Consider the following 13,966-nt stretch of genomic DNA (forward strand, 5'->3'; position numbering starts at 1 on the left):
CATGGTTAGTATTTGCATATCATTAATAACGTGCCCTATGTTGGGTGTTATTAACCAAAATGCTAATGATGTTAAGCTCTAATCCTCCCCTGAGCAGCTCCCTTAAGACCGCATGGGTGTATTTTCATCAAGCAACGCCAACAGGTTACCATTGTCATTAAGGGATGAGCCCCAATCTGCAACTGCATGGAACTTCTGAGATTTGCATTTTTTGCATAACAGTGGTGGAGACTATGGGGACTGGCGGAGTCACTTTTCAGGAATGTGGGTCTTCAGATGCCTTTTAGCCTCTGTTGGATGTGTGGGCATGTACACGTTATGTATCATGGGGGGTGGGGGGCGTTGTCCCCTTAGGTAGAACACATTTTTGCGGTTTTCAGAGAAGGGGGGGGGGGGGGTGAAAGATGCAAGAAAGGGGAAAGTGTGGAAGAGGGGAAAAAAAGAAAGGGGGGGGGGGGGGGTTCCTCCAGCGGAAAAGTACAGCCAATTCCTCCATCCCCCGCTTTCTCTCTCGTTCTCTCTCTCTCTCTCTCTCTCTCTCTCTCTCTCTCTCTCTCTCAGCTGGGCATGATGGTAGAAAGCCAAGACAAAAACCTCCATGGAGAGAAAGCCCCTACAGCAGGCCTTGTCGCTCTGTCAACCACTCAAAGACTGCTTTAGCTACACATCAGCTATTGTCTGACTGAGGACTGGAACAATAGGGAGATTTGGCCTCGATGTGTGTCTGTTCTCAGCGTGATGCGGCTTAGAAGACGGGGGTGCTGAAGGGGTTAAAGTGATGTTTCGTTTGGTGAAGCATCAAAATGCTTGTTGCCCCCCCCCCACACACACACACACCCCGCGTGAGATTCACAAGGTGTCATGTATCCCATATTTGATGATGGGACCCGATCGCTCAAATGCCCCACACATATGCATCACATATGTGCCCACCCCGACAGAGCTAAGCTCTGAGTCAACAGTTGCATTTTTTTCAAAAGGAAAAATGCAGCCCCCCCCCCCCCCCTCTCCCCCCCTCCTTGTGGGAAAACACAGCCTAAACATCATTCGTGACTACGCATTCCTTATCTTGTGCAGCTGATAATGGTGCACCAACTCCTGTGGAGTCTAGCAGTATGTTGATAAATGCTTAGTGTGATTTCTTTGTTTTTGTTTTAAATAATTAGTGAAAGAGATGACCCCTTTCATTTGGCAGTCTGTTACTTGAATCCCACAGATGTGAAGAAAAACGAGTCGCCCCGGTATTTCTACTAAATAGCAACACTGTATCTGCTTACAACCAAACAAAGTGATTTTTGGTGCTATTTTTTAATAGTTCGATGGCGGCCAACGCATTTACGGGAGTCTCCATATTTAGAATGCCGGGAAACAGAAGTGCTGCTTGTCTTCACCATTGACTGGGGGGGGCTTAAAATGCTTGACTTGCATTTCCTGGTTTGTGTTAAAGTTTGGAATGAAACCCGGCCTGACCCCTGGGAAACAATGCAGGCTTTAATGGGCCCAGGGGGAGGGTCTGGGGGAGGGCAGGAGGGAGGGGGGCTGTCACCGGGGCCCAGGGTTCCAGCACCCAGGCCACTGTTGCCATGTCCTGCTTAAATTTAAGCAACCTTTGGGCTTGTTTTTTTTTTTTTTTTACCCTTGCTTGTAAATATTGGTAGTTGCATTTCTTTTTTTTTGCTTTTGTTTGTTTGTTAATTTTTCTAAAGGTGTAGTGGCTTATTTTGGGCTTGCTTCCTAAATGTTTGAACCAGCGTTTCATTTTCAAGTCAAGGACCCCCCTAAATCAATATAGATTTGTCCCCATCTGAAAACATTGTATGCCAGGGACCCAGCCCCCAGCCATACAAGATTTGCGTTGTTAAAAATGTCTTTTGGCTCTATTTCATAGACCCGCGGTTGCTTGTTTCTCTCGCAAAACCTGGCAACGCTGACCCAGGCTTGCAGAGAGAGAGAGAGAGAGAGAGAGAGGGTGGAGTTCAAGATGAACCAAAGGCCAAGCTTTACAACTCTTCCACATGTCACATCGGTGGGATTTATCACCCTCCTCTGCAGGATGATGCAGGACATGACAAAACAACAACACCACATTCTACTCAACAGACTCGCCCTGTAGCTCTCGGCTCATGTCTTTTCCCATAGCACTGCCTTTATCACACGCACACGAACACGTCACACGAGTTCGGGGCGGTGTTGCCTCCCAAATGAACCCATTTTTTGACCCGAGATCAGATTCTAAAAAAAATGTCTTCTACATATCCCGACTGTTTTCTGAAAAAGCTACGTTTCCATGTCGGCCGTTCTTTTCGATTTTTCAAAAAATAGCAGACCTACAAGCTCGTAGCGTGCCACTCGGTGGCGCGCTACGAGCTTGTAGATCTGCTATTTTTCAATAGCTAAAGCATAACGTGATGCTAACACCAAAAGGGGTTCCCGCCCAAAAATGGGTTAAACCATTGTATTCCTCTTTTATAGGTTGGCTTTTTATAATATCGGTGGGCCAGAAACTGAAGTCTTACTTCTACAGTTGCGCTTAATTATATACACCAGAGGCCATAAAAAATACTGTAAATGTATGTAAAAACACACACACACACACACACACACACACACACACACACACACACACACACACACACACACAGAGTGGACAGGGGGTCCGCAGACCAACGTGCCAGCCAGGGACCACCAGAAGAGAAGATTAATGTTAAAAATGTCAAACTTATTCAATAGATTTTTTTTCCCTCAAAAACAGATTCAAAAGTAGCAGATGTACAAGCTCGCAGCGTGGCACGCTGTGAGCTTGTACATCTGTTTTATTTTAATTTTCATAGCCAGCGTATAAAATATGTATATGTATACAAAATTGGTTAAAATGATAGTGATGCTGTTTTAACACGTCTTCACCCCAGACCCCACTTTAGAGAACCACTGCCATAGAGTTCTATTAACCCATTTTGGTGTTTTAAACATTATGTTATAATTTAGCTATTGAAAAATAGCAGCTCTACAAGCTCATAGCGCGCCACCGAGTGGCGCGCTACGAGCTTGTAGGTCTGCTATTTTTGAAAAATCGTAAAAATGTGGGGCGCAAATCTTTGGAATATACATTCTTTCAAAGTGAATGTTTTTTTAACTCGGGTCTAAGTGGGTTAGAGAGGCAGTGCTATTATTGTAAATCGCTCTGGATTAAGAGCGTCTGCTAAATGTCCTAAATTGTAATGTGGGCTGGGTCTTCTCTGTAGGGGGGGAGGGGGTGGGGGGGGGGGGGGGGGGGGGGGTGAGGGGGGGTTGAGAGTAGAGAGACATGCAGACTTCTCACACTGGGATCAAGTGTGTGAAGGTGTGAAGCGGGGCTGTTTATTTACGGTGGCCATGCACTTGAAAGAGAGGTGCTGGTAGATTCGACAAATAAGCTTAATAGAGCTATTGTGTGTGTTTTCCCCAACCCCTCCATTGAAGAAGTCACATAGGGTGGTCAATGAAATATATGGTTTTAATGCATTACCTGTCCTTGTGTCTGTCTGTCTGTCTGTGGCCACATGTGGGCAGAGTCGAAGGCGACAAATGGTTTGCTTACGAAGGATCCCACATGCTGTCATTTTATTGGACCTCGGATGTTCTTTTTTATATGTGACACTGGAATCTCCCTCGTGTATCTAACGATTATTATCCCTCTTTACAGTATGCCCTCTTTACAGTATGCCCGACTGACCCCGAAGGAGGTCTTCTAGGTCAGCAGTGGTGGAAAAAGTCTCAATTGTTTTAACCCATTCAGGCCTGACTTCAAAAAAAAAAAAAAAAAATCTTCTAAATCCTCCGGTTTTCTGAAATAAATATTTTCACGATTTTTCAAAAATAGCAGACCTACAAGCTCGTAGCGCGCCACTCGGTGGCGCGCTATGAGCTTGTAGATCTGCTATTTTTCAATAGCTAAATTATAACATAAATGGGTTAAGTAAAAGTACCAATACTGCAATTTAGAACCACTTCGTTACAAGTAAAAGTACGGAAATTAAAATGTACTTGAGTAAAAGTGCAAAAGTATCGGCATCCAAATGTACTTAAAGTACTAAAAGGTAAAAGTACCCGTGTTGCAGAATGTCACCTTTTCAGTGACATTCAGTTTCAAATGTGTACAAAGATCTATTGAAAATAGCAGATCTACAACGCGACCGCATTGAGAGCTTGCAGATCGGCTATTTTCAAATGGCCGAAATGTATAGGGTTGAAGTGGTTAATGTATGTTTTCTAATCAAAATTGAAATCGTAAAAAGTAACTAGTAAGTAAAGTGTTCAAACAATTGTAGTGGAGTAAAAGTACAAATTGTGGTCCCTGAGATGTAGTTGAGTAAAAGTACTGAAATTGGAAATACTCAAGTAAAGTACAAATACCTCAAAATTGTACTTGAGTACAGTACTTAAGTAAAAGTACTTAGTTACTTTCCACCACTGGAAGTCAGTTACATTACAAGTAGTACCCATACGATAAGCTGCATTCACACAGGCAGAATAGATAGAACAGTCTACCATTCATTGCCAATGGAAGCCAGTGACGCCAAGATACAAAGATGCATCCGACGCTTTGTGTAGCCGCTGCAAAAGCTACAAATTGAAGCTGAGCCGGATTCAACTTCCAGATCCAAAGCTACACAGCTACAACTGTAGCTGCAATGAGAATGTAAAATGATGACAGACGTCACTGCGGAGTAGTGCGGGATGCGATGCGTCTTTGCATCTGCCTCATGTGAATGCAGAGGAATAACCCACGTAGTGTTTCATGCTTGCTGAGAGTGCACTTTAGCCCAAAGGCGGCGGGAGGGTATGATAAAATGACTCTTAACCCATTTTGGACTGAGGTCGATTAAAAAAAAAAAAGGCTTCCAAATCCTAACATTTTTCTGAAAAACCCATGTTTCTATGTCAGTGGTGCTCAACCTTTTTAATGTCAAGGACCCCCAGAATTATCTCTATTGGGCCACGGACCCCCCCCATCTCAAAATATGTAGTTCCAGGGACCCCCCCTGCAGAAGAAAATATTTTAGTTAGAAATGTTCGCTCTGAAATATATATTCAAAGATTTGCGCCACATTTTAACAATTTAAAAAAAAATAGCAGACCTACAAGCTCGTAACACCAAAAGGGGTTCCCGCCCAATATGGATTAAAGCAGGTATGACGTTGAAAGTTTTAGCTGGGTCTCCTCGAGGCTTAGTGGAAGTGTCGCTCCGCTCCATACTGGGAAGGATTAATGGCTGAAAAGCTCTTCATTTTTTAGACTTCCAGCTCAATCTGCGCTGATCCACCGCGCTTCTATCTCACGATGGCACACACCGCGCTCTGTGGTCCGTCCAGCCCTTCTGTGCATTCTAATCAGGGGTGTGTGTGTGTGTGTGTGTGTGTGTGTGTGCGTGTGTGTGCGTGTGCGTGCGTGCGAGCTGCTTGGAAATAGAATAATTATAAATCAATGTAGGCGCAGGGCCAACTTGTAGCTTTTGGCTGATTCATTGCGACTGTATTACACAGAACTGTTGAATGTTTTGATCAAAGCTTCGATTTTCCCCTATGGTGGAAACGATGCGCTTTATTTTGTTATCCATGTCCCATTTTGTTCACCTGTAAACGTGATGGGCTCTGTTTAATCTGTTACACGCATCCCCAATAGTGTTTTAATAACATGAGTGTACGATACGATACAACTTTATTGTCAGCTTTCACTGAAATTTGCTTTGCGTCCATGACGTCACCGTTCAAGATACAGACAGGACATACACAGTACATTGCACGAGGTACATTACAGGACACACATCACAGAAGCAGACAGGAACAAGAACAATAGAACATATCCATATCCTTCTTATATTCTGGGACTCTAAACCGCCTCATGGAGGGCAACAGTTGATATTCATCATTTAAAACATGTAAGGGGTCAGAGGAGATGCTCTTCGCCAGTCTAAGCATGCTATTGATCTGGGGCTTCTTTCGACTGGCCTACCAACAATGTAGCTATAGGAAGAAGACGGTAAAGGAGACGGATTTCGAATTGATTGCATTTTTGGTTTATTTTTATTTTTATAATGTTTCTGTCTCACGATCTGGCTCTGAGCTCCGTCAATAAAGCTCTAGTCCATCCCAGTTCCCACTGCTCTTTGCTCCGTCACTGTGATCAGAGATAAGAAATGCCCCCACCACCCCCCCCAAAAAAAAAGAAAACGTAAAAAAAAAAAGAAGAAGAATGTGTCTTATATCAATGTCTCAGAGTCCAGTTCACCTTTCTGTGGTGCACAGAGGGGCTCATCATAATATGGTTAACCCGTTCTGGGCGCGAACCCCTTTTGGTGTTTTAAAGCATTACTTTAGCTATTGAAAAATAGCAGATCTACAAGCTCCTAGCGCGCGCGCTAGGAGCTTGTAGATCTGCTATTTTTTAAAAATGTGGCGCAAATTTGGAATGTATATTTTTTTAACTCAAATCTTTGCTTCTGGGGGGGGGGGGGGGGTTCCTGGAACAACATATTTTCAAATGGGGGTCGGAGGCCAATTACATATCATTTTTGGGGTCCTTGACATGAAACATTGAGCACCTCGGATACAGAAACATTAGGCATTTCAGAAAACTGTCAGGATTTAGAAGACATTTTTAGGCCTAAATGGGTTAAATTGTAATCCCACTGTGAAATGAGTGGGGGGGGTGCCTGCCCATTGTTCCTGTACATACAGTGTGGCTAACCCCTGCATGCTCCCCAGTCAGTGAGGTTGAATCATGGCGAATTTTAAACCTCATGCCATTTAAATGGTAATCTCTCTTTGGGCTTTTTAGAAGTCCTTCCATTCACCATTCATTATATCTAGAGAGGGTTTATCCCACACACACCATCCCCCCCCCCCCCCCTCCTCCCCCTCCCACCCTCACTCCCTTCTAATTACCTTTAGTACATGAACCCTGCAAAAAACCTTCATGAAAGCCCACTCTCCTGGAGGCTTTAGCGGTGAGCCGGTTGGGGGGAGAGAGAGAGAGAGAGAGAGATAGACCTTCTCTCTCATCTCGCTCACGTGCTCTTCGAAAAATTACAGACACGGCGCTCTATAATCCAGCTCATTTGAATATAAGAGAATATGTCGGTTGCATGGGGCATGTTGCATTGTCAAAGCATGGAGTCCTTTTCATCAGGCCATCGGGTGAATGGATGAGCATGTTGACTAGTACCGGTACTAAGCGTATCGGCCTCCTCGTTGTGTTCTTGTTACAGTCGTCGTTCACATGTAATGTTGGGTGCCACCGATATTGTCCCTTATCATTTGACCCATTTAGGCCTGACATCAACATTTAAAAAAATCCTTCTAAATCCTCCAGTTTTCTGAAATAAATATTTTCACGATTTTTCAAAAATAGCAGACCTACAAGCTCGTAGCGCGCCACTCGGTGGCGCGCTATGAGCTTGTAGATCTGCTATTTTTCAATAGCTAAATTATAACAATGTTTAAAACACCAAAAGGGGTTCCCGCCCAAAATGGGTTAACGGTCCTTTTGCGCAGATCACGCAAACCTCAGCAAAAAGAAAAGGACAATATCGATGGCCTCCAACTGTAGGAGATTATATTGTTGATATTCTGCTCCACGTTTGGACGTGATCTCCTCTTGTTTTGGATCCTTTTCATGTCTCTCTCTCAACCCCACTGACCAAACGGGATGTAACCCGAACACAAGCCATTTTTTGGTTGATGCCTTTCAACCTGTCCTGACCTATAATAGAGCATGGGTTTTGAACCGGTGGTCTGCGGTCCCCTGGTGGCGCGCGGAGGTATTGCAGGTGATCCCTGGCTATGCATTCAGGGGAAAAAAAGATACCTTTTGGTGTTTGAAGCATTATGTTATACTTCAGCTATTGAAAAATAGCAGATCTACAAGCTCACAGCGCGGCACCGCGTGCCGCGCTACGAGCTTGTAGGTCTGCTATTTTTGAAAAATCGTGAAAATGTAGTGCAAATCTTTGAATATATATATATTCTTTCAGAGCCAACGTTTTTAACTCCAATCTTCTTGGGGGGGGGGGGGGGTCCCTGGAACAACATATTTTCAGATGGGGGTCGGCGGCCAATTACAGATAATCTTGGGGGTCCTTGACATGAAAATGTTTGAGAACGACTGACATAGAAACATGAGGTTTTTCAGAAGACATTTGTAGAATCGTTCCCAGGTCTAAATGGGTTTGTCTTGCCTCGGCTCACGGCTTCACGGTGCGGCGTTCAAGGGTATGGGTTTTATGCCGTTCAGACTATGGGGTTTAATGGGCAAGTCTCCCATTGGCTTAGTGGCAGCCAATGATGAAAAAAAGGTTCCACTAGGTCGCTAGTAGGTGAACATGTTGTCCAGCGTGCTTTTCAAGCAGCTGGCAAAGAGATAGCAGATCTACAAGCTCATAGCGCGGCACCGAGTGCCGCGCTACGAGCTTGTAGGTCTGCTATTTTTGAAAAGAAAACTCCTCTTTTCAACCCATGGACACTACTGTGTCGGGTGGGTCTATGATGGACCCTAACCCGACACAGTGGTCCCCAGGTTGCTCCCTGGATCAGAGGCCTTTTTGGGGCACTTTGACACGCACGCACGCACACACACACACACACACACACAGAGAGAGGGACTCGTTCATACCTTTATTGTACAAATGTGTCACTCATTGAAATGACGGATGTGTCTACTGACACATTGTACAGCAACATACAATAGGCGTAATGCTCAGGGAAATGAGCTTGTACACCAGAAAACCTTACAGAGTGACATGCAGTCAGTGGAGCTGCTCAGTGGCCACCACGACAAGCATGGACTGTTTTAGAGATTGCTGAGGAACAGTTATGAGGGACAGAGACTACAATGTTGGAAGGCTGTGAAGATTCCACTGGTGTTACCCACACAAAAAAAAAACCCCCAAAGAAAACACCCAATTTCTGTATTTCCTTGCATTGTGTTGTTGGTCTTCCTACCTGTACCTCACAGAAGTGTTTCCATGGTTAGCTTTTGTCTTACAGTAGATATTAATTACTAGCATTTACCCCGTGAAGGCCTGAGGCAGATTAAAAAAAAAAAAAAAGTCTTCTGAATCGGGTTTTAAAAATGTTTTAAAAATGTTGAAAAATAGCAGATGTACAAGCTCGCGAGCGTGGCACGATTGTACATCTGATATTTTCGAATAGCCCACGCAGAAATGTTCATTCAAGCGCCATTATTTTGATTGCTGTTTTTTTTCGAGACCTACATGCTCGTAGCGCGCCACCGAGTGGCGCGCTACGAGCATGTAGGTCTGCTATTTTTGAAAAATCGCAGAACCACTGACATAGAAACATAGCTTTTCCAGAAAGCTGTCATTTCCAAACAGACATTTTTAGAATCTGATCTCAGGTCAAAAATGGGTTAAGAACACTTCCTTTCCAGCAGATGATGTCACAGAAAGAGAGGGGAGGAGGGGGGACGGCCGCGGGGGGGGGGACGGGACGGGACAGAATTCAGATGTAATTGCCCATTGACTGACTGACAGCGATGGACGGGGGGGTGACCTTGTTTAGCTGATATCATAATTAGGAAGCCAATGCGGCTTGCGTGGGGGGCGGAGTCGGCCGCCCTAATCTGGTCCCTTTAAACGTTTGATCTCCGGAGCGTTCCGCCGGCGGGTTCCATCCGTGATACAGATCAGTGAACGGCGTGGGCCACATTCCAACCGGAGTCGCTCTTTGGAGAGCAGGGCTATTCACCGTAACCATGGCGTCCACAACCCCATCTGCTCTCTGTAGGGGGGGGGGGGGGATGGTGCACATGGTTGATTTTGTGTGTGTGTGTGTGTGTGTGTGTGTGTGTGTGTGTGTGTGTGTGTGTGTGTGTGTGTGTGTGTGTGTGTGTGTGTGTGTGTGTGTGTGTGTGTGTGTGTGTGTGTGTGTGTGTGTGTGTGTGTGTGTGTGTGTGTGTGTGTGTGTGTGTGTGTGTGTGTGTGTGTGTGTGTGTGTGTGCCGCCCTATGTGTGTCTGATATAGTACTTAATGCCGTGGACAGTGCCCAGGCTTAATTCCAAGCTTCCTCCACTGAGTTTTATTATGTGGGCTAGAGGTAGATGGGTGGGGGGGGGGGGGGGGGGGGGGGATTAATGGAAGCTTTTTGGAGATTGCTGTCTTAACCCCTTTAGGCCTGACGTCGAAATAAATTTAAAAAAGTCTTCCAAATCTTTTTTATTAAAAAACCTCATGTTTCTATGTCAGTCGTTCTCAAACATATTCATGTCAAGGAACCCCAAATATATATGACATTGGCCGCCGACCATCATCTGAAAATATGTAGTTCCAGGGACCCTCTCAGTTGCAAAGATTTGAGTTAAAAACTTGCTCTGAAAGAACATATATTCAAAGATTTCAGGCACATTTTCACGATTTTTCAAAAATTGCAGGCCTACGAGCTCGTAGCGCGCCACTTGGTGGCGCGCTATGAGCTTGTAGATCTGCTATTTTTCAATAGCTAAAGCATAACAAAATTCTAACACCAAAATGGGGTTCCCGCCCATAATGGGCTAACAGTTTGCTGCCACGCAAGACTTTGGGGTTACCTCGATGACTGGAGAAGTAACTGAGAATATCTGAGGCTCACAGGAGGAGATCCTCAAAGGAAATACATCTTTCTTTGATCCCTCTCCATTTACACGTGCGTGCATACACACGCGGTAGTAGTATAGGCTACATTGCTTGTGTCGGCTCGCGGTCCTTTTTGGTGTAGCCACCTTCTTCTGTAGGCGTTGGATCTTTCCATTCTTCATACGTTGTTCTCTCGTGGTCAGCATTATGCTGCTAAGCCGCTGGCAAAACTTAAAACTCCAAACACTATGTAATTTCACCTACTATTTCTGACCGTGCTTAGTTTTAAGGACATCCTGTTCCACACTACTTCGTTTTTTTTTTTTTTTTTTGCGTAGCCTTTCCCTCTACCCCGAGCCTACCCCGAGTGTTCTAAATTACTGCCCTCACTTATTCCTGTCTTAACAGCTTTTCCGATTTTGAAATGTTCAGCAAAAGAAGTAGCTCCCTTTTTTAGGAAACGAGGTTAAGGTTAACTGTTGTGCGAGAGTGAATGTGTGCAACGTCTTTGAGTATAGGCTTTCTTCTCTTAACGTTAAAGGGAACTTAAGTTGTTGAAATACTTGCCATTAATATAGTGGTTGCAACTGTATTAATTGATTGCCCGAGTCCCGTGGTGGGAGTTCTGCTCTGGTTTTGGTGAATATTAAGTAGTTCCGGTCACTTTGTGGGGGGCACTGGGGGCCACGCATTTAAAGTAAATAATTCCACAAAACTAGCGTCATTTGTATTGTTGACCTATTTCTAAAATATTAGCGCAACATTCGTTCAACTTTGACCCATCTATCCCATAGAACAATGTTTTGGGGCGTAATGATATGGACACAAAAAGTAGTTCCGTGTGATAGAGGGGTAAAAAATGAACGAAAGTTGCACTATATGTTAGAAATAGGTCAACGATACAAATTACGCTATAGTGTTGTGAATTAATTTACTTCAATGTGTGCTGTGGCCCCCTGTGCGCCCCACAAAATGACCGGAACTACTTAATATTTCACCAAAACCAGAGCAGAACCCCCACCACGGGACTTGGGCAATGAATACAGTTGCAACCACTAATGGCAAGTATTTCATACAGCTTAAAGGGGAAGTAATGTAATTATGAAAAAAATCATTAACATGGTGAAACACATCTTGATGATGTCATCAAGATGTGTTTCACCATGTTAATGATTATTTTCAGACCTCTAGTTCTAGGAAACACAGAATGGGGGAACCTTTTTATTATTTCCACACAACAGCTCTAAGGTATATTAATGACATAGTAAAATGTTGAAAATGAGTGGAATGCCCCTTTAAGTTAAAAAATTCTGAACTATCCCTTTAAGGGAACGTTGGTAGATTTCGCTGCCAGCTTGCGAGATGAAAAGTGAGAGGAATGCTCTTCTGACAATTGCACTTCTTTGAGGAGAGCTTACAAATGATCCCCATGACAGAGAACTGTAACACTTTCACATAGTACTGATCATCTATATTTTAAGTTGTTGACCTTAAAAAAAAATGAAGCTCTGTGTTTTGGGTACAGAGCCCTCCATTTGACACTGTCATGGTTCGGAGGAGAGAAAGGAGAGACTGTAAACAAATCACTCGTGTCATTTTAGCCCTCTCCTTTCTCCTGTCAGGCTCGCTGAATAAAACATATAAGACGTCTGCACTCGGTGCTCTTGTCCTCTTCAAGAGCCTCTCACAGCCTGCTTGTTGTACCTCACTTATACTACACCTTCACAAAATGATAGCTGGAGCTTAACTCATTCAGGCCTGACGTCGAAATTAAAAAAAAAAAGTTTTCTAAATCATGACAATTTTCGGAAAGATTTGAGGCACATTTTAACGATTTTTCAAAAATAGCAGACCTACAAGTTCATAGCGCGCCACTCGGTGGCGCGCTATGAGCTTGTAGATCTGCTATTTTTCAATAGCTAAATTATAACAATGTTTAAAACACCAAAAGGGGTTAATGGTTAATGTGGTTAAACGCTAACGTGACATGGATGCGTTCCAGGTCTCAATGGATTAAGAATCCTTTGGATTAGGCAATGCCTGGTGGGCACTTAAGCCCCGATCGCCCCCATTAACTCAATTAATGATTTGTGCCTTCAGCAAGGTATTTTGCTTTTCATGCATTTAGATGAATTTATATTAAAGAATTATTTACGGGAAACAGTAGAAAACCCCTTATACGCAGTGAAATCCATGGTGTTCGTTCGAAGCCCAAACCGCACCAATGATTCGCCCATGCGACTCCTTGCGACATGAAGCTACTTGCAAACTCATTGCAACCATTATCCCCAATGGCAGTTGCAAGCAAGGAGTTGCATCGGTGTGGCTGACCTTAAATCGGTTTTGTTGCAAGGAGTTGCATCGGTGTGGCTGACCTTAAATCGGTTTTGTTGCAAGGAGTTGCGTCGGTGTGGCTGACCTTAAATCGGTTTTGTTGCAAGGAGTTGCATCGGTGTGGCTGACCTTAAAAACGGTTTTGTTGCAAGGAGTTGCATCGGTGTGGCTGACCTTAAATCGGTTTTGTTGCAAGGAGTTGCGTCGGTGTGGCTGACCTTAAATCGGTTTTGTTGCAAGGAGTTGCATCGGTGTGGCTGACCTTAAATCGGTTTTGTTGCAAGGAGTTGCATCGGTGTGGCTGACCTTAAAAACGGTTTTGTTGCAAGGAGTTGCATCGCTGTGGCTGACCTTAAATCGGTTTTGTTGCAAGGAGTTGCATCGGTGTGGCTGACCTTAAATCGGTTTTGTTGCAAGGAGTTGCATCGGTGTGGCTGACCTTAAAAACGGTTTTGTTGCAAGGAGTTGCATCGCTGTGGCTGACCTTAAATCGGTTTTGTTGCAAGGAGTTGCCTCGGTGTGGCTGACCTTAAAACGGTTTTGTTGCAAGGAGTTGCATCGGTGTGGCTGACCTTAAAAACGGTTTTGTTGCAAGGAGTTGCATCGGTGTGGCTGACCTTAAAAACGGTTTTGTTGCAAGGAGTTGCATCGGTGTGGCTGACCTTAAATCGGTTTTGTTGCAAGGAGTTGCATCGGTGTGGCTGACCTTAAATCGGTTTTGTTGCAAGGAGTTGCCTCGGTGTGGCTGACCTTAAAACGGTTTTGTTGCAAGGAGTTGCATCGGTGTGGCTGACCTTAAAACGGTTTTGTTGCAAGGAGTTGCATCGGTGTGGCTGACCTTAAAACGGTTTTGTTGCAAGGAGTTGCATCGGTGTGGCTGACCTTAAAACGGTTTTGTTGCAAGGAGTTGCATCGGTGTGGCTGACCTTAAAACGGTTTTGTTGCAAGGAGTTGCATCGGTGTGGCTGACCTTAAAACGGTTTTGTTGCAAGGAGTTGCATCGGTGTGGCTGACCTTAAATCGGT

At 44.4% G+C, this 13,966-nt stretch overlaps 1 protein-coding gene across 1 annotated transcript in view; it reads left to right on the forward strand.

The window, feature by feature from the left end:
• The window catches only part of nr6a1a (nuclear receptor subfamily 6, group A, member 1a), a 103,153-nt gene that overhangs the window by 75,545 nt on the left and 13,642 nt on the right, over window positions 1–13,966 (forward strand). The window lies entirely within an intron of this gene.

The sequence above is a fragment of the Electrona antarctica genome (assembly GCF_951216825.1).
Source record: "Electrona antarctica genome assembly, chromosome: 12".
In the NCBI taxonomy this organism is placed as follows: Eukaryota; Metazoa; Chordata; class Actinopteri; order Myctophiformes; family Myctophidae; genus Electrona; species Electrona antarctica.